Genomic DNA, 21,508 nt, shown 5'->3' with positions numbered 1-21,508 from the left:
CCCAACAGTGCCTCTCTTGGGGAGCAGAGAGGGAATAAGAAGCCTGGGTTACGGCTGTCTTACCAAGCCAAACTCAGCCAGTCATCCTCAATAGGTCAATTAAAGGGACAAATAATAGCAAAAAGCAGAGAAGGGCAATGTATTCAATGCAGTTAATTGGGAAAAAGAACAAATAGAGTCCAGTGGCCCCTGATTTCATCTTCAGGGTCCTGACATGAACTTTAGGCTTCAGTAGTGGACAAGAGGGATGCATAAATAAGCAGCACTGATCAAAGTGTGGCCCCACCCATTACTGGCCTATCACTGTCTTGGCTCCTATCTCTCCTGCAAGGTGGTCTGACAAGTTGTCACAAGTGCATGAAACCTCGTTCCAGGAGACAACTCTCTCTTTCTGACTAGCACAACGCCCCACCAAGCCTTTTCTTTTCCTGGCAGAAGATTCTTGGAGAAGTCCTTTCTCTTCTTTTTTGTTTTTACAGGTTCTGCTTTTAATTAAACATGTTAATAAAAAACGGTTTAGCCCTAAAGACCAAAGTCCATGTCATCATCAAACTCCTCAGATTTTCTATCCTTTGCTTCTACTGTCTTCTCAATAGGGGACGCAATGGTGAAGGGGGCAGAAGCTGTCCACCAGCTCCGACATTGCAGATGAGCCTGCCAATGTTGACACTGGCCAGGACCTTTGCAAGCAGGCCAGGACAGAAAGGGTCAACATTGACACCAGCTGCTTTAATGAGAGTACTGATCTTATCCTCTGTTACTGTCACCTCATCACTGTGGAGGATGAGAGCAGGTAGATGCAGGAGAGCTCAGAGACTCACCCCAAAGCATCTCAGCTTCGTTAAAGCCTAGCACTTTGGCTGCAGATGAGGAAAGCCTGGGGAAATTCTGATTCACAGAGACCTGTACCAGAGAGTTTTATGTCAGCTTGACACAAGCTAGAGTTATCTGAAAGGAGGGAATCTCAACTGAGAAAATGCCTCCACAAGATCTGGCTGAAGGCCATTTTCTTTATTAGTGATTGATGGGGCCCAGCTCACTGTGGGTGGTGCCATCCCTGGGCTGGTGGTTCTGGGTTCTATAAGAAAGTGAACTGAGCAAGTCATGGGTGCAAGCCAGCAAGCAGCATGGCCTCTGCATCAGCTCCTGCCTTCAGGTTTTTGCACTGTTTGAGTTCCTGTCCTGACTTCTTCAGTGATGAACAGTATATGGAAGTATAAGCCAAATAAACCCTTTCTTCCTCAACTTGCTTTCTGTCATGATGTTTAATCACAGTAACATAACCCTACCCAAGACAGGGTTGCTTCAGTTGTCTTGTAGGCAGCCAAAGAGTGGGGTACAACTGTCATTCTTTAGAATATCTTCCAGAATAGTTTATAGGAGGTTTGGAGAATAAAGGGAAGAAGGCCTGAGCAGGGAGGAGAACTCCAGGATGAGCTCTGCCACTTCTGGCCATCTTCTACCATCTTCCAGGCCTGGTCTGGAGTATTAAAGGTGAGAAGAGTGTTATGTTGTGCCGGCAATTCAACTGGCCTGCCCTTAGGGACCTTTAGGGTCCTGACAATGTTCTATATCAGTACCTGCATCCTATGACATCATCTGGGCCAAGTACTTAGTGGCTGCTCTCTCTCTCTCTCTCTCTCTCTCTCTCTCTCTCTCTCTGCTGTTGCTCCTCTCTGCTCTCTCCCTTTCTCTGTAGGGGTGCCCCTGTCTCCCCCCATCATGTCTGTCTGTCTCTTTTTCTTTCCCTCTCTCTCCCCATCTCCATCCAATAAATGTCTTTCATATAAAATCTATCATATGTGTGACATATTTTTAAATATATTCCAACAAAGAGAACAAAACCAAAGATAAACCAAAGCTACAAGTATTTTTGGAGGAAACACACAAATGACTTAGGAGAGGCCAGGTTATACCTTCCCTCCTAGGGCGCCACACCCTGATATGTAAACATAGGATTTCTTATGAAGTTTATAAAGTGTACAGATCAAAGGGTTTCTTTTTCCCTGCTGGAAAGTGATTCCTTGTAAACAAACAAGGAGGACCCCCATTCCCACCCCAGGTGAGATGACTCTCTCAGCCAGTATTTGGTGTGAGGCAATGACAGCAAACCCTACCCTGCTTCACTTTGAGAGACCAAAGAATTTTGGGAATTTTGGGTATTGGTTTAAAGTTTAAAGCACAAGCCTGAAGGAAGGCTAGCCAGGTGTAGGCTAGCTTTACCGCATTCTTTTCCTGCCCACTAGAGGTATAGTTGCTAGTAAACCAGCCCAGATGGCCAGGCCAGAACCATTTATGGTCTTGGCATCTAAAGTAAACCAATCATTTCAAAAGTCAATTTCCCTTATCCAGTCATGTAATGCCAAAGCACATAAGTCCCTGCTTGCCTTTTTTTCCCTTTAAAAACCTTGTTCCCCTAGACCACAGGGCCTCATTCCTCTCCTGCTTCAACAGAAAGTTTGCGACCCATGTTCAAGCACGTATACAATAAACCCTCATGTATTTGCAATGGAGTTGATTCCTGGTGGTCTCTGTGGGTCTCACGAACTGGGCATAACACTTTGGGGCTGAGATTTCTCTGTAGCAGAAGCCTCCTCTCTCTAACTGTTCTGATCTTGAACTGTTCCTCTGGCTCCACCTCTGAGCACGAGGATAACAACCATGCACACCACATCTCGCTTTAGGTGGTGTTAGGGGTAGAAACCATGGCTTCATGCATACAAGGTAAGCATTCTACCAACTACATCCCCCCCGTCCTGGAAGAAAAAGCTCTTCAATGAAGAAATTTAAGATTGTTTTTCATGTGGTGTCCAAGTAAAATCAACATCCCTGGGATCTATGAAGCTGTTGTGGAGGTGAGGATAATGGAGAACAGTTGTGGCATAAGCTTGGTTTTTACATTCCAGTAGTTTATGTACTTATGTCCATGTAAGCCAAGAAATCACAAGACTGAAATGAAGCAAGCACTGTTTAATTTGGTTGCAGAATAGATTTTTCAGATTAGGAAATCACAGGCCAGTACTCAAATCTGCCTCCCCCTTGGTTAGTGGGAAATAGAGAATTGAAAGAGGAAGGGAAGTCACTTGTTGATTAGAGTAGTAAAAAAGAAAGGTCGAGGAGTTCTTTTGTCTGAGAGCAGATGTCGTCATCATCACTATCCACAGGCTACAAGCTTCTTTTGGCACCAGACATATAAATTGAGGATTTTGGTACCAGATATATAGACTGAGGACATGACTGCCCCAAGGTGTGATCAAGAGGAAGGTTTTTGTTATAGATATTGATTGAAATGGAAGACTCAGCTAATTGCAAGACAAAATTATAATATATAAATGCAGGTTTATTGGAAGCAGCTCTCAGCTGCCATATGAGAGAGAAAACACACACACACAGTGAGAGGAGAGAGAGAGAAAGAAAGAAGGGAAGGATAAAAGGAGGAGAGATACATAAAGAGAGAGGAGAGCAGAGGAGCCAGCACTTGTGAATATGGACTATAGGAAGTTAGCATGGGCTTTGATGTGCAACCATAAGTATATGTTAGTGAAAAGCCACATGTTCCTTCTGCCAGAGGAAAGAAAACTGACTCCTTTTGACAGATGAAACCCATTTCATCAGTTCCTGAGGAAAGCTGGCTTTTTATCTAACCACCAGAAGTCCTTCTATAGACCAGCATGAGCTCATTTCTGGATATATGTACTGCCTGAGACCTAGCAATGATAAATGTTATTTATTTGTGTGTATGTATACTGAAAAGAATAAAACTCCGAAGATGTTTAGAAGCCATCCTAAAATATCCACATTCAGTCCCTGATTTTGAAAAACAAGGATGGACAAGTTCCACCTAACCCTTCACTCACATCCTTCCTGGTACTCAGAGACATTAAGTGGCATCAAGTGGGCATTTCTGAAAGAGTTCAAACACACCATCTCAAAAAGCTACTCTGCCATGCTCGATTACTTTGAATTAAGGGCACCTGAAAACCAGTAGGGAAAGAAAGCTATTTGAGGTGAATTAGCCTGGATTGGGGTGGAGGGAGCAATTCTTACAGGCAGAGCTAATTGCTGAGGATGAGAAAAATCTCCACAAGCCAACCTTGTCAGAGCAGCTCCTATCTTCCCATCTTCTTTGCCGTGATTAGCTGCTGGAGCTCACACTCCTTTGTTTGGTTCTCATAGTGTCCCAGTCGTCCTTGTGCTTCCTGAGACAAGGACTAACGATGACGATGCTGACTGTGTGTGTACTCTAAAGGACAAATCTCTGAAGATATCCAGAGACCACTACAAAATATCTACGTTTTGTCCCCTGATTTTAAGTCAGTCTGACTTCACATCCCCCCTGCTCAAAGATAATCTGGTCCATAAATATCCAACTCAAACTTTCTGCCGTGTAATATTTACATTAAATAGATGTATAGCTTACCTCCCATTAACCTGTCATTTATTGCAGCAACTGGGAGATAAGACTGTTTCTTTCTCTGTGTTATTCTAAACGTCTTCATTAAATTTAGATAAGATGATGGAATAGTACTAAGTCAACACTGATGGAAACTGACAAAACACTTTTTTTGTCAAGTGTCAGCTGTCAGAAATTCTCCTGGAGAATACTGGATGGCCAAGGATACACCAAGGGTCCTTCCAATGCGCTCTGACATGCCTCCAGCTTTTGCTCTACAGCAACATGAACATGGTTTAAGTGTAGCACATCTATTTCAGAATGATTTCAGTTCTGTTACCTTTTGTGGCCAAACAAGCCACACCACTGGAAAATAACATGCTATTTCCTCTTGGGCCCATAGATTTGGAAATTTCACCTCTGACACCAGACTCTACCTTATTGCATCCAGACATGTCAAAATACTGCATGCAATATACCCACCCTGCCACTAACAACAGTTAAGACCACCTTTTCCATGACTTCATTCTAAACATTGTCATCATGGTTTTCAACCAGGGAGATCTTGTCTGGAAGAAAAGTCAGAGGTAAAAAAACTACTTTTAAATGTCATCGGAATGGACTTTATCCTATTCTATGAACAAATGCAGTGAATTGCCAAGGAATCAATCCTTAGATTCATGTTTCACAACAAAGAAATGGTTCAGAGTTCCACACTGTTGGAAGGCCATGTCTGTGCCACTGCTAATACTTTTTGTGGTGCTCAGATTGAAAACAAATGAACAAGGGCTGGATGGATGCCTCAGAAGTTAATAACACTGGCTGATCTTCAAGAGGACCAGGTTGGAGTTCTATTTTCCACACCTACAATTGTCTGTAACACTATTCCCACAAGATCAAATACCTTCTTATGGCCTCTGTAGACACTGCATGCATGTAGTATGCCAACATACATGCAGGCAAAACACAGACACAGATAGATAGATAGATAGATAGATAGATAGATAGATAGATAGATAGATAGATAGATAGATAGATAGGTAGATAGACAGACCCTAATGGACGAGCTTTGTCCAGGAAGGGTGGTGCTTGCCCACAATCGCAGCATTGGGAGAAAGTAGAAGAAGGCTTTCCAACTTGAGGTTGAGTCTGAGATCAGGAATGGCAGTATATAACATATAACCTGTCTCAAATTTAAAAACAAAATAAAATAAAAATCCATTTCTCTCTCTCGTGCTGGTCACGATGGCCTGTGAAGTTGGGGCTTTTGATTTTTAAGCATCTCAGAGAGGCTATCGGTTTTTCTTGTTTGGGTGACAGCAATCATTATTCAGAATTCGAATATTTTTATGTAAACACTGTCTTATGATACAACAGAAAGATGAAGATCTTTCAAGACAGTTCACTATGAAGCTGACTGGCCAGTTTCTGAGCAATAACACGAAGTATGTAAAAGAATAAAGGGAAGAAGGTGAGTGGGCATCTCCATCTTAACATCCCTCTCTTCTGAGAATTGATTCTCCTCTTCCCTCCCTTGATGGTCTCAACACTAAAAGAAGCTGCAGCAGATACAGGAGCTGATTCTTGAGAGGATGACATAGACTGTGATTTGTCTCCTTTTTATGACCAGGCCATAAGTCATCACCCCCAAAAACTAGGCCATAAGTCACCAACCCCAGGGACTAGGCCATAGGTCACCAGTTCCAGAAAAAGACCATAAATTCCAGGAACAAGACCATAAAATCTCCTATAGCCAGGGATGACCACAAGAATGGGGCAGGTGCGGAGCGGCCTTATCTCATGCTGTAGTTAAACGTTCATGGCACAGGAATGCAGCCCACTGACCACCTGGACACAAGCCAATCAGGAATGGATCCTTGTAACTTCCCCAGCACCCACCAATGAGGTTTTAGATTACCTAGTCCTTGCAAGATTTCCCCTAGTTTCTTATTAAAAAGCTTGCATGCCTTTGTCTAGGGTCGCCATTTTGTAAAATGGTTTGACCCTTGCATGCAAGTTTTCTCGAAACAAAACACTCTTGCCAATTGCATATGTGAGTGGCGGTCTCCGAGCAATGATTTTGGACTTAACTTACGGTGCATTGGCCAGGAATAAAGAAGTCACCCCCAGAGACACCCTCCCCCCATTGAGTGCTAGAGAACTGATAAGGGAGCTCTCTGTCCGTGTCTCTGCAGTGTACCTGCGGTGTCTCTGTGTTGTGTTCTATCTGAATCTGTGAACTGCACAAGACAACTCCTGTAGGCCCAGGTGTTCCAGGGGACATGCTAGTGGAAACCCCTGCAAATGGGCCCAGAGAGTCTCAACTCACCCTGTTTTCTGGTTTTCTGATTTGGGTGGAGTGAGTAAGCACTGATGAGTCTAAAGGTATGGAGTGGCTTGTGAAAAGTAAGGAAGGGTGTGAGGGGTAAGGAGGTGTCTTAGAAAACACCATGACCAAAAGCAAGTCGGAGACAAACGGTTTATTCAGTTTACACTTCCACATTGCTGTTCGTCATGAAAGGAGGTCAGGTTAGGAACTCAAACAGCAGGAACCCGGATGCAGGAGCTGATGCACAGGCCATGGAGGGGTGCTGCTTACTGGCTTGCTCCCCATGGCTTTCTCAGCCTGTGTTCATATAGAACCCAGGACCACCAGCCCAGGGATATAACCACCCATGATGGGCTGGGCCCTCCCTAATTGATGACTAATTGAAAAAATGCCTTACAGCTGGATCTCATGGAGGCAATTCCTCAGTTGAGGCTCCTTCCTCTGATGACTCTAGCTTGTGTCACGCTGACACAAAACCAGCCAGGACAGAAGGGCATTGGGGGTGGAGGGTGGGGGTGTGGAGTAAGGTAGGGCTCTGTGGGAGGTGGGGAGTAACAGAGCAGCTTCAGCAAAGCTGTACTTTGTCCGGGGGTTCACCTTCTCCTTTCTGAGCTTCACTGTTTTCTCTTTCTGCACATTGCACAGGCTTATGTTTCCTACACCACCCCCCACCATTCTCTCTCACTCATTCTGTTTTAAAAATCCAGATGGTTTGCAGTTCAGTCAACTTGAATATTTCTTCTGCTTCTTGCTTCAAACAGAATAACATCTTTTGTCTCCTATTACAGGCTTTGATCCACTGAGAAGAATACAGGTGGGCATTTTCTGTGGAAGTGAGAGAAGCATTTCTGCATGCTCCCTGAGGAGACTTGGTGAGTCCCAGTGAGGCAGGAGGGATGAGGAACTGCATACTTGTAGACAGGTGAGGGACAAGGAGATGGGCCCCAGCACTCCTGAAAGGAGCAAACAGCCTACTTCAGAGTCACAGAGGTTATCATTCCTCTTGATCATTCTCACCTTCTAAGACTCCCCACCTCTCCTCTTGCCCCTCTCCACCCCTGCATGAACTATGAGAAAAGATGGTTCAAACATCCAAGCCCTTGGTTGAGGTCAAGCAGGTTCACAGTCTATTTCTGCAGATGGCTGCCCTGACTGGCCTGTGAGTCCAGCAGGTGCAGTCAATAGTCCAGTCTCCAGAACACACAGGACCTTATCTCCTAGCACCACCTCTCAGACTACTGACACTATCAGTCTTCTTCAGTCCCAAGGACGAGCCTCATTCCCCATATGGCCTTTCCCACTTGTATCAGCTCTAAGTCTCCCTAAATGGAACCAATGTTGCCCAGCGTGCCAGAGGAAAGAAATGTGGCTTTCTATGTTGTTGTTACTACCACTGCTACTACAGACCAAACTACCTTTCCACCTGGCTGTTCCTAGGTCTCTTTCACTCACTTTAGGGGAGTTTCATCTATTGATGTCAATATTTCTCTCCAGAGCACGTATCAGTGCCTCCCACCCAAAGCTAAGGGGCCACTCACTTGTCCTGTCTCATTCTCTACATAGCTCATCTCCCAGGATTCCTGTGTGGAAGAAACCATTGTTCAGAGAAAGCAGGGCATGGGAGGCCACTGGCACCCTGGAACCACCTTGTCTTTCTTCCGAGAAGCAATTAAATTCAGAATGAAAAAGTCACTAAGGTTGAGAAGTCTGTGCAACAGAGCTCAACTAGACCTCAGTGGGAGCTGGCACAGAATCCAGGAGAGTTCTTAAAAAGCAAAGGTAGAGTGAGGGAAGCAGAGGGTAGTTTTAGAGCAAATACATTGTGTTGAGGAGACTTTCATGGGGAAAAACAAAACACCCATACACCTCAATTAAATTTTAGTGACAAAGACAGGAGACGGTTAGAAGGAGACGCACTCTGGCCAGGCAATGTACACCTAGAACATACCAAACTTTTACAAGTGCCTGGGATGGATGTCAGTGACAGAGGGAAAAGGAAATTTAGTCCCGTGTGGGAATGATCTCCTTATTTTTTTTTTTAAGATTCGTTTATCTATTTTATGTGTATGAGTGCTCTGTTTTCATGCACATCAGAAGAGGGAATCAGATCTCATTAGAGATGGTTGTGAGCCACCATCTGGTTGCTGCAAGTTGAACTCAGGACCGCTGGAAGAACAGACAGTGCTCTTAACTTCTGAGCCATTGCTCCAGCTCCCAGGAAGTGACCTCCTTATGAAACAACTTCAGCATGCAAAAGACAAATGTTGACCTCTGAACTCAAGCAACGGAATGTCTTCCCACAGTGCACAAGAGAAGACTGGTGGCCTAGGCAGCCCCATGGCTGGACGGGCCTAGCAGCAGAAGCAGAAATCAGCCTTCACTACTTAGCTTTGGGCACACACAGCTTCTCACAGCACTAGGAGCCGTGTCCTTGGGACTGAAGAAGACTGATAGTGTCAGTAGTCTGAGAGGTGGTGCTAGGAGATAAGGTCCTGTGTGTTCTGGAGACTGGACTATTGACTGCACCTGCTGGACTCACAGGCCAGTCAGGGCAGCCATCTGCAGAAATAGACTGTGAACCTGCTTGACCTCAACCAAGGGCTTGGATGTTTGAACCATCTTTTCTCATAGTTCATGCAGGGGTGGAGAGGGGCAAGAGGAGAGGTGGGGAGTCTTAGAAGGTGAGAATGATCAAGAGGAATGATAACCTCTGTGACTCTGAAGTAGGCTGTTTGCTCCTTTCAGGAGTGCTGGGGCCCATCTCCTTGTTCCTCACCTGTCTACAAGTATGCAGTTCCTCATCCCTCCTGCCTCACTGGGACTCACCAAGTCTCCTCAGGGAGCATGCAGAAATGCTTCTCTCACTTCCACAGAAAACATACATGCAGGCAAACACACACAGAGAGAGAGAGAGACAGATAGACAGACACAGAAAGAGACCAAGAGAGAAGAAAGAAATAAAAAGAAAAGGGAGGAAGAAGGAAGAAAGAGAGAGAAAGAGCACACCACTTTCATTCTGAAAGGCTTCCATCAGGGAAGCTAGATTTTGAGGCCAGTGGCACACCTCTAGTCACTGCCCGCCTTCCACCTGCTGCTTTCTCTGAGTTCACTGTTAGGGCGATGACAGAGAGCACAGTAGACTTACTGCTTCTGCCTGCAACTTCCTTCCTCTGTGACCTACTGCTTCTGTCCGAGTGGAATCTCAAAATCTCCTCCTCTTCTCTCTCCCTCCCTCCTGTCAAAAAATAAGCTTGACGCCAAAACAGAAGAGACCACCACTCTAACTGAAGCTTTGGACAAGGCAAGACTTTACTCTTGATCAAAGGGTGTGCTCTGAAGCTCAAACACACCAGACGGGAAGTGCACTTGGTTCTTATTCTGACCCAGAATAAGATGTCAGCTGCAGTCCATCCTCACGTTAGCTAGTGTTGAAATCATCAGCTGCACAGAGGACATGAAGGAAAGGGGAAGGAATCAGTTACTTTAGTCAATTTAAATTCTGCACCTTTGGGTGAACAAAGGTTTTACTGGTTTGGGGCAGGAGTGTGTGTATGGGGGTGGCATGTACATTAAAATCATTAAAGCTGAGGGAGATTAAAGAAATTAATTCCTTGTAATCAAGACAAGTTTTACAGTGTCTGGTAGAAAAGACTTGTAACCATAGGGTTTTCTGTGCCCACCCTTGCTCTGAAGAACGACATGGAGACCTATGTATTTTTTTAAGCTTCAGGCACTCTAGTTGGGCAGATCCTCAGTTATTATAACCCAACAATACTGGCCTAGCCTATGTCCTGCCACTTGGCCCTCCTCAGCAGGGCTCTGGTTATTTCCGGTGAGCAGAAGAGGGTATCTATCCCATACAGACAAAACTGGCTCCCAGGGCCTCTGTCAGAGGGTCTTGTAGTCCTCCCTGTGCCTTAGTATTGCCTTTTGCAAATAAATGTGCTATCATTCAGCGATCCCTCCACACTATGCTGTCTGAGACAAACTGAAGAAAGACAGTCTCTAAGGTTACTCTCAAAACATTGTTTTAAAGGAGGACGTTTTGGTTTTTTGGTTTCACTTCTGTGTTCTCTTTGTTTTTTGTTTTTTTTTTTTTTTGTTTGTTTTTTTTAATCATGTTTGGATGTTTGTTTTCTGATGCATATTTCGGTGAGCTTCTGTCACTGAGCTCCACTCCCAGGTCCAGCGCTTTCTTCTTCTAAAGCTCTTCCCCTCAATGATGGTGCTGTACCTCAGCGGCAAGACTCTGTACAGTTTTGACTCAAAGCTCTCTCCCACAGTCTTGAGAGCTCTGTTGGCCAGCTGTCTCCCTGCCACAGCTGTTCTGAGCTCCCCAGGAGTTCTGTTTATAGAGAAGCCGAGATCAGAAGTTTCCCCACTTCCACAGGGGTCTTTTAAAATGTTTTCCCACAAGAGCCCCAGTATGTGCTGGTTAGGATTTTCCCCCAGCGTCTTTCCTTCTTCTGCCTGTGTTACTGCCCCGGCCCTTTGTCTCCTGTCTGCTTCCCTACCATGTGAAATGCTCGTCACTCACAGTTCAGGGCAGATTTCCCAGCCTGTCTTAAGCTATGGCTCTCCCTTTCTGGTTGCAGGGATCTCCTCACGCTGAGCCAGTCCATCTGAAACGAGCTCTGGACTTTCTCTTCTGCTTTTCAAATTCCCCCATATTACCTTGCTGTTAAAACTTGAGATACCCAAGAGTCAACCACCCAGCTAATAGCTGTCACCCAATATTTTCCCGCATATTCCCTAGAGATTATAGTAGATGGGGATTGCCTGTCCTCCGCCATCTTCCTTCTTGAGTTTTCTGATTTTGATGGCTGGTGGTCACGGCTATGTAAGAGAATGACTGACTTTTCTGTATGAAATATGATGCATTGTAGGAGTGCTCGGTGTTGAGTGTAGGAGAATATTGTGTCTGCAATTTGGTTTCTGCCTCAACTGTCTCAATGAAATGAAAATTCTTGGAAGTTACAACATGCATTCATAAACTTGAAAGCTTTTGCAAAGGTTTTATGTATATATAATATCTATAAATATATATGCAAAACCTCTCATTTGAGATAGTATATAGAATATATTATATATAATATAGAATATATTGTATGTAATATATAATATATTCTATATTTTACATATATAGTATGTATATAATTTTACACATATAAATATATATTATATATAATTTATTTATATGTAATATATTATAGATTATATTTAAAATATCTCAATTGAGAAGTGTAAATCGAGGACTTTTTTTCCTTTGAGATGGGCTCTCATGAAGCCCCAAGTGGTCTTAAATTCACCATGAAGCTGAGGTAACCTTGAACTTCTGGCTCCACCTCCCCAGTGCTGTGATTGTAGGCACTGCCAACAGGCTCCACTCTGGACTTCTATGACCAATACCAAGTTTTCACACGCAGATCCATTTCAACACATCCAAACCCAAGGCATGAGGATGGACACAGGGGTATCTAGTACAAAGGGGCATGAGTGAGATGATCCTGATGCCTGTAAAGACAAACTGGGGTGGTACTGGGTGCTTTGCCTATCAGAGGGTCGTGGCAAATCAAAGCAAAGGGGATGGCTACACTGAAACCCCTTCGCACAGTAGCAAAGCACCTGTGACCTTTGCAATAAGAATGAGTTCTATTGGCTGATAGAGCCCAGAGCTAGGGTCTAGAGGACAGGTCTGGGCCACACGTAGGGACAGGTTCTGTTCACTGGGAGATAAAGGGTGGGGTTAGAGCATAAACAATGCTCTGGATATTGGAAGGATTCAGGCAGAGGCTGGCCCCGAAAACTAACAGCAAAGGATCAATTGTTTGAGCAATTTCACCCTAACATTCCGGGCGATCAGAAGTCGTTCCTTTCCTTTGTGTAGTGTGAGGTTTCTGGTTCGTTTGCACAATGCGGGCTTTCGGGGCATTTCTTTCGGGGCATTTATTGTCACGTGTAGTCCTAAATATAACTTCATGCATCTCGTGTCTCGCTAGAGCATTAACCTCCACCCAGGAGTGTGTGTTTACTACAGTGAGGTGTAAGTTATCCTCAGATATACCCTAGAGGTTCTGGCACCTGCACCAGAGGCCTGCAGCAGTTTTAGCCAAAATGGGGAGTTTCCAGTCTTCCTTTTTGCCAAGTTGTTTTCTTTTTCCATACGCTGTTTCGATAAGCTTTGGATAAGGCCATCTAGGCTTCAGTCTCCTCCCTAGTCTCCTGCCTCAGCTGCTTCCTGAGATCTGTGCTCCCAGAAATCATCCAAAGAAACTCAAGGATGAGAACCAGGCTTCCACGACTCTATTGCTTGCGGAGGACGATCCGGATGTCCTGTGTTCACAACTGGCTAGGATCCGGATATCAAAGTGCAGTCTGAAGGTGATGTAGTCTCCAGAATATAAAATCTACCAGGAGGCTAAAGGACAAAACAAAACGAAACACAAAAGTAACGTCATTTCTGTTTCAGACCAGCTGTTTGCTTTCGGTTGCCTAGCAACCCGTGACGTTATCTGCCGGGGACAGGCGCCTCTGCCGGCTGTAAAAGGGCCGCCCCCTCTCTAACACTCTTATGTGGCTCTCGCTCTCTCTCTCTCTCTCTCTCTCTCTCTCTCTCTCTCTCTCTCCCCCCTCTCTCCCTCTCCCCTTCTCTGTCTCTGTCCCCTCCTGTCTGTCTGCTCGCCGCCGTTCCTTCCCTTCCTATTTTCCTTAATAATAAACCCCTCTTTATAACAAATCCGTTGTGTGGCATATGATACAGCGATATCATATATCATAACAATTTCACCAACCAATGGCCCCAGACAGGGTAAGACTCAGAAAAGCCATGACGCTGTTTTACCCCCGAGAGAGCCATTATAGCTTCTGGAGGTGAGACTTGATGGTTAAATATTATTTTTAAACCTTTTTGAACTTGTTCTGACATGTTGATCCCAAACCAGCATCTCCCTTTGAGCATCAAGCGGATTCCTCTTTGGGCTGCATATCTAATGCCCTTGTAATGCTACCACAGTAACTGTCATTGTATGTCAGTTACAGCCTTTACTAAGGAATCCCGGCTCCGTTTCCCCCGTTCTAGAGAGCATCATTGGTGATTCTAAGGCTAGCTATAAAGGGAAGTAGATGGGAAGCCCTTTGGTCCTGTGTCTGAGACTCTCAAAGGGGAGTACTGGAAGCAGGAGAGAAAGAACAGTCAGAAGTGACATCTTTTTAAGCTTAATATGCATTGGCAGTTCAATAAGGCTCTTCCCAACAGCAGATTAAAAACCCTGTTCGTCACTGCATACACGCCTTTAGTTCCAGCACTCAGGAGGCAGAGGCAGGTAGGTCCCTGAATTCAAGGCCAGCCTAGTCTACAAAGTCGATTCCAGGCAAGGGTAGCAAGCAGAAACAAAGGAATGAGCATTGCTTCTCAAATTCACTTCAGGATGTGACATATCATTTGGCTTCAGGAGTGACATATCATTTCCCATGGGTGCTTCTGGATCAAGAGGGAAGATTTTTGAAAACGGAGGCAAGGCTTACGTCACAGAATCTATAAGCAGATTGATTTTCTTACCCACCCCCACTTCAAGAGAAAACAAACTTTGGGAGTTGTAGTCCCCAGCCTACAGGTGCTCAGTGCTCTCGCCCCTGCAGGTGGTCATGATATCAGGGCTCTGGTCCCTTTATCTACCTTCCTCTGCTTAGTCTTTCTTTCTCCAGATCACAGTTGCCAAACACCAGTAAGTCAGTATCAAAGGCTGTGTCCAATGGAGTCTGCTGCCTCAGAACAGTTTGCCCTCAGGAAAAGAGGGATCCACGGTAGTCAAGGTCCCGAAGGCCTCAACTAGCTTGCTGACAAGGGACAGGATTTTAGCACAGTTGAAGGTTTCTTAATACATGTCTCACTGATACAAGAAGGCCCTTTCTCACTGTTATGTCAGAATCACGGGACCCTCAGAGACCACTAGGAGACGACTCAATGTAAGAGCAAGAGAGCTTTATTATGAGAGCGATTGAACTCAGGACCCAAGTCTCATTGATAGAGCAGTAGAGAAGTGGGACCCCGAGCCCTGAGTGAGTAGGGTTTTTAAAGGGAAAGACTGCAAGCAGGGGGTTTCCACGACAACAAACAGGGAGACACATGTTTCCATGACAGCAAGCAGGGGGGCACATGTCTTGGTATTACAGGATTGAGTAAAAGTCAGAGGGGCAAGGTGACCTTCTCTGAGGCACATAATCACAATTGCCTAAGGCATATGATCACAATTGCTATTCTTCTAAACTATATCTGGAACATTGGGGAGAATTTTCCCAGCTGATTCCCAACCAATTCTCATTGATTGCTGCCAGGGAAGATTGTCTCTGTTTCTTACTAAGTATTTATATATTTCCTGGAGGAAATATTTATATATTTATATTTTATAAAATATAAATATTTTAAATTTATATATTTCCTGGAGGCTGTTGCTAGGAAATTTAACTTTGTTTTCTGCCAAGTGTACATTCTGTGATATTTCCTGGTATCTGAGTTCAGCTCCCAGGCAAGATGGCTCCTCATTTCAAAACAGAGTTATACCCAGGCTAACTTAAACTCTTCATCACCATATCTGTGGGTCCTTGTTGAGGTATTGTAACCCCAAGCAGTTCCTGATCTGGGTGAGTCTATACTTTGGGTAGATGGGCAGTGGGATTTTGAGCAAATAATTCATTTGCATGTCTCTCTAGCTTCCTCGAAGATCCCCGGCTTCTCTTTAGGAATGCTACCAACATAAGGTCCTTCTAATCCCTTGGCTGAGTTTCGATCATCCATCTTATATAGGCTACTGTTGTAGTCAAACATAGTCAAATGCCATTTTTTTTTTCTATTAAGATGGGGTCCCACAGTGAAGACAGGGCCTCATTGTGTAGACCAGGCTGGCCTAGAACTCACCCACCTCTGCCTACTGAGTGCTAGGATTAGAGGTGTGCACTACCATGCCCTGTCACTTATTTTTCTTTAGTGTAGTCAGAGGGGATCAAATTAATCCCAATCCTTGTGTGTAGTTGGGAGTCCAAGGGAATTGAAAAGAATCCTAAGGGAAGAAACTGGCTGGGGGGTGCAGGAGGGAGGGGGTCACTGAGTGGGAGGAAGCATCTCTGTGCAGAGCTCTCAAGAACACCTGGTGAGGTGTTCCTCCAATTCAAATGACCCCAGTGAACTAAGCACACCCTGCCCCAGGCTTAGAAACGGTGGTTTATGAACCCATCACTTCTGGGCTCACTCATTCCAAGCCAGGGTTTGAAACAATTGGCCTCATTGTCTCTCCAGGAGCCACGCCCCACTATAACTTTCCCAGAACTAAGATGCAGGTGCTACGGATAGGATATATCTGAGCCTTCTTCGTTGTCTTTGTCCTCCTCCTCCTCCACCTCCTCCTCCTCCTTGGTAGACCAATGTACGCCCACAAGCCTGCTGAGAGAAGGCACCTCCCCCTGCCCAGTGGGTAGTAGTTAATGCAGAAACTCATAACTGGTCTAAGTGCCAAGTATAAATAACTCTGAGTTCTCAGTGTGCGTGGGCCGTCTGTATCAACCTCCACCATCCAAGACTCAGAGAATGTATTGGGAGGTTGGCTGTAGAAACTGGTGGATAGTGAGAAGAGCTGAACTCTAGATGGAACACAGCTGTTGTACACATCAACTCACAGCAGAAAGGATACAAAAATGAAGCCAGTCAACATTCCATCGTGAGTAGGGGATGGACCTCCAAAGTCCCGTCCCTATCCTAGGGGCTAATAGTTGATGGTTGCTGAAGGGGCAGGAGTTCATATAATCAGTACAACAAACAGCATAAATGTGAGCCAAGATCTAAAGAGTCCCTACCAGACTGAAGCATTAGACTGCATCCATTAAGATAAAAAACAAAATTCCACAGGGACAAATGTTTTTCCCCCCTTGGGGACAGAAAACTAAGTACCCAAGTTCAAGACTGGTATTGGGTGGTAATGAGTACCTCTCAGCAGCACGTTCCTTAGCCTTGGCAGTGCTGGCTCAGTCAGACATCAGGTATTCAGGAACTTCAAAGCCCAGTAAGCGTGAGGTCAGAATGTCCCCTGACACAGGTAGCGATTCAGATATTGGAATTAAGACCCATCACAGCTGAGCAGAAATCTAAAAGTAGAGTGGGAGCAAATAGAGTAGCAGGGCGTTTTCCAGTGGGCCTTCAGTGAGGGCAGGCACGGCTTACCCTCCCTGGGAGCCCCCAAAGACCACGGGGTGTGAGGAGATGACTAATGGAGCCAGAGGACAGAGAAACAAAGAGGCCAAATCAAGAGGGGATAAGCTTGAGTTTAATCTTGAGGATTAAAGGCTTTTAATTCCAGTATCAGATCTTTTTATTAAAAAAAAAAATCACTCAGTAGTCCGTAAGGCAGAAAATGGATTAAGTATGGCTTAGCCTGAGAAGAGGATGATTATATGAGACTCAGTTATAGTAAGAAACCTGGGAGGAGTGATGACAATGTGAAATACAAAGTGGGAATGAAGAGCAGCAGAAAGCCAAAGATGTGAAAGAAGCCAAGACTAGAGAACCTGCCTGACCAGTTCAGGGGCAGCAGCAGCCGGAGGGGAGGAGCCAAGGAGAACAGAGTCATACTCGTATGCAGCAGCTTGGTGCTCCTACTCCTCTAGAAAACCTTCTAGCCAGTGGTTTTCCTACTGAGAGTACAGAGAGTACATGCCTGGCACTCTCTGGCACTCTCATCAACACAGCTGGGTGTGTGGCAATGTTGCTGTCCAGATGAGCAGATTCAGAAAAGCTAAACAAATCGTCAGAGCTCACGCTAGAAAGTAATGCGTGTGCGAGTTAACTCAGATCATCTCAACAGAATGGACAGGCACTTATTTTCACATGGCAATATAAAGAGTTTCTAGTGGGAGACATAAGACAAACACATTTTAAGATATCAAGGCCAGATGTGGTGGTGCACGCCATTAATCCCAGCACTCTGGGAGGTGGAGGTGGCTGTCTCTGTGAGCTTGAGCTACATAGTGAGTCTGTGCACGGAAGTTCATACACATCCAAACATGTTGACTTTGGATTCACAGGGCAAAGAAAAAAAAAGGGGGGGGTGGGAGATAGAAAAGTGTCTTTTAGGAGCCCTTATGTTCTTATTGTAATATCCACAGTGGTGGAAGGGGAGACGTCTTTGGAAGCAGTGATTCGGGAGACTTGTTTGCACAAAGAACACAGGCCTCACGTGCTGCATAACAAGAAACAGTTTCTAGGAAACACTCATGCCTCACTGGGCTCACTGGGTGACTCAAAGCAGAACTGAGAGCCTAGTGTTTTCTGCCTTTATTTCATTCTTCTTGTTTCACTGGGTCACTGCTGCACTTTAAACACAGGCATGCTATAGTGGCTGTCTACAAAGTGAAATAGCAAAGTGTTGTCCTTCCCCTTCAAGGCAGAAGTCATTCTCTGCCATCAGCAGCCACGTGGCCTGTTCAAGCCTCCACTCTGAACACAGGCTATGGGACTCAATGGAAGGGCTGCATCCTGAAGCAGGATAGTCATCATTTGGGAACCAGATTGCTCCCTTTAAATGATAACCACCTAGGAAGCTTCTTTGGGCTACCTTAAAGGACTAGAAATGTTTGATTATTTATACTTCTCGTCCTCTACTCTGAGTCTTCCTCAGTTTAAGAGCTAAAGCTCACATTCATGCCTTGAAGATAGAGCTGAGGTCATAGGACCCTTTATCCATTCTTCTATCCCATGAAGCACGCTGCTCAAATCTTACTTACCACTTTAATTGGCTTGTTGGGGACAGGTAACCAGACTATTCTGTTGGGACTCCAAAAGGTGGATCTTTGGTCCTAAAACTCCAGGAACAAGTGATTGGGGTGGCTCAGTGATTAAAGCCTTTGCCATACAAATGTGAAGACCACTATTCAGATCCCTAGCACCTACACAAATGCTGGGTGGGCCTGTAACCCCAGAATCCCTGTTATGTCCAGAGGGGGAAAAAATTCCATTTAATACCCTACCCCATACCTCCAGCTCTTGCATTCTGTCTTCCCCTTCTTCCATAATGTTTCCTGAGCCTTGAAAAGGATGAGCTAACTATGAGTCTTTTTATTTTTTATTTTTAGCATTGGGCAGAACCATGCTACCTCAGCACTCACTTTGCTTCTAAGTCATGGCAACAACAACCACCATCCATTGTAAGTTTTTCTCCGTAACTATGGCAGGCAGCAGTTAATACTAGCAGCAATGATCTACATGCATAAGAAGCATAAATGCTTAGAAGGCAACTTGACAAGCAGATAACACCCATTGAACAAGACAATCACAGTTCTTTACCCAGTGGGTCCCTGTGAACCTTCTAGCCAGAGGTTTTCCTACTGAGAGCACAGAGAGTACATGCCTGGCACTCTCTGGCTTAGCGTACCAGACATGGATTCTCTCCTGTGGAGTGGACCTTAAATCCATTTTATAAAGTTATTGGTTGTTCCTATAACAGGCTATGCCACCATTGTGTCAGCTGGCACATCTTCCCTGATATGGTGCTAGTGTAGTACACAGGGTCCACAGCCAAGTAGGACTGTGGGCAACAATTCTCCCCCAGCATCCTGCATAGCTAACATCTCTGATGATAAGAATATCAGCCAGGAATGAAGGGGCTTCTACCTCAGTGCCATTTGTTTCCTCTGTGTCCTAGAACCAAGGTGTGTGGAGTCTTCAGCAATAAGTTCCTACCATCTAGTTCTGGCATGCAACCAAGAGCAGCAACAATAGCTTTTATTGTTTGAGGGGCGGCTGGGACATCTCTGGCCAACGGTTCATAAGGAGTTACCCCACCCCTAGCACTAAGATTATCAATTAAAAACTGTATGGCTTTTTTGGCACCCCTTTTCTTGTTCATGTTGAATGACTTCTTTTAAACTCTGCTGTATTTTACTCTTAATTTTAGAAGTCCTTCCAAATATATAAGATACTCAGAAGTTAGCATTAAAAGATCCGTGTAATGAAACCTTGTTTTTTTTTTATAAAAAGTGAACAGAATCTCTGAAAGCCCACTGTCCTTTATGCCAGCCAGGCATCAGTTGATCTCAGCAGTTTGGCGACTACTAATCTATGAATTGCTATATGATAGAACTAGAAGTGAAAAGTTTAAAGGATCCAGCCCTGAAGACCAGGAGAGGAAAATGCTGTCTTCCCTACTGTGATCAGTGCCTGCGGTTCTCAGCCTTTACACTAGCATACAGTAACCATTGGCAGCTACTGTTGCTATATGTTCATGAGAATTTAAACTTCTGGGTGTAATCCCAACCCTGGAGAAACAGGCACAGGAGTTCCTGACCGGGCTGACTCACAGAGCAAGACCCTGCCACAAAAAAACAAAATGAAGGGAGGTACCCTAAAAAACCAAGCACAGCTCAGCCTGCGATCGAGCAGTGGCATGCTCTGGTGTTACCCAGGCGAGTGGGAAGCGTGCCTGCATGCTTATGTCTGCAGAGGAGGCTTCATGGAAGCGCTTGCAGCAGTGCATGTAAGCGAACAAAGCACCCAAGCAAAAAGCCTAAAGGAGGGAGAGTTATTTTGCCCATGATTTCTGAGTACTGGGATTAAAGATGTGTGCCATCGCATGCCGCACAAACTTTGTTGTAAAACTGTTTTCAAGGTAAGCCTAAAATATAAGAGTTACATCATTCCAGAATCTTCTTATACCTCTTTTATGAATATAGCATTGCCTTATTCCCTTCCAACTTCCAAAGGTGCCTTCCTCTGTAGGGAATGCCCTCTGGCCTAGAGATGCTATAGTTCTCTGGTAAGGAGACTGTTTTCTTCATCAGCAAGGCACTCAGCCCTCCACCAGAAGCCACCAAAAGCCTTCTCCAAGGTTTCCTATAAGCTGATGACAAGGAGCCAGTCCTTAAATGAACCTGGCCATCCCCATGATCCCCACTAGGCAGTGACTTGATGAAAACAGCTATTCCCTATGGCCTTGATACACAGTGAGATAAAGCAGAGGTGGCCGGGCATTGGACACGATGTATCCAATCGTGATCTGCTCCCTTATCTTTGTAAGAGCCTCTTTCCCCAGAGAAGTGAATTTATTCTAGGAGTTTTCACTTGGGTTTGTTGATCATTTCCCCAAGAGCATTCTGGTCTGAAGTTTTGTAACCACACTTACTTAAAGTTTACTTTTACGGATCTCTTTGAGATGATATCTTCAGAGTGAAAAATGAGTATCATAAGCATACTCTTTTGTTGAGCTCTGAGAAAAAGTGCGGAGGAACTGGTGAAGGTCCAGGCAGCTGTGGAGACCCACAGTGTTTTAGCAAGGCCAGCCTCATCTATAGAGTAAGTTTCAGGACAGCCGGAGCTATGAAGAGATGTTATCTCACAAACAGCAACAAAAACAAAATTTAAAACATGATTCATTCTTTTTTACTTTTCTAACATGTCTGTGTTGAATGTGTATTGTTTCTCTAATTTAAAAAACGATGAATGTTCTCCAAACTGTCAGTATAACCTGCTCTGAGAATGAACATCATGTACCTTCTTGTATTTTCTCTTCAGTGTCTGTCGATGCAGTCTTTCTGTCGCACTAGGTAGGACACACCGTCCCAACGCTAATGGTCATGAGTACCGTGCTAGATGCCAAGTGAGAGGTGACATCTTTTCCCTCACAGCACAGTGAGCAGGAGAAAATTGTCCAGCTCAGTTTTCCCAAGCTAAGCTTATGGTTTCTCTTCCTCTCATAAAAGCCTCTGTGTTTCTTTAGAAATGGGATGGTTGGAGGGATGGAAAGGGT

At 44.8% G+C, this 21,508-nt stretch overlaps 1 pseudogene; it reads right to left on the bottom strand.

Moving 5' to 3' along the window:
* Positions 1 to 522: 522 nt before the first annotated feature.
* Positions 523 to 17,338, bottom strand: LOC110549721 (large ribosomal subunit protein P1-like; annotated as a pseudogene).
* Positions 17,339 to 21,508: the final 4,170 nt, after the last annotated feature.

This window comes from Meriones unguiculatus, chromosome 9 (genome assembly GCF_030254825.1).
Source record: "Meriones unguiculatus strain TT.TT164.6M chromosome 9, Bangor_MerUng_6.1, whole genome shotgun sequence".
In the NCBI taxonomy this organism is placed as follows: domain Eukaryota; kingdom Metazoa; phylum Chordata; class Mammalia; order Rodentia; family Muridae; genus Meriones; species Meriones unguiculatus.
This window is presented reverse-complemented; position numbering and strand designations above follow the sequence as displayed.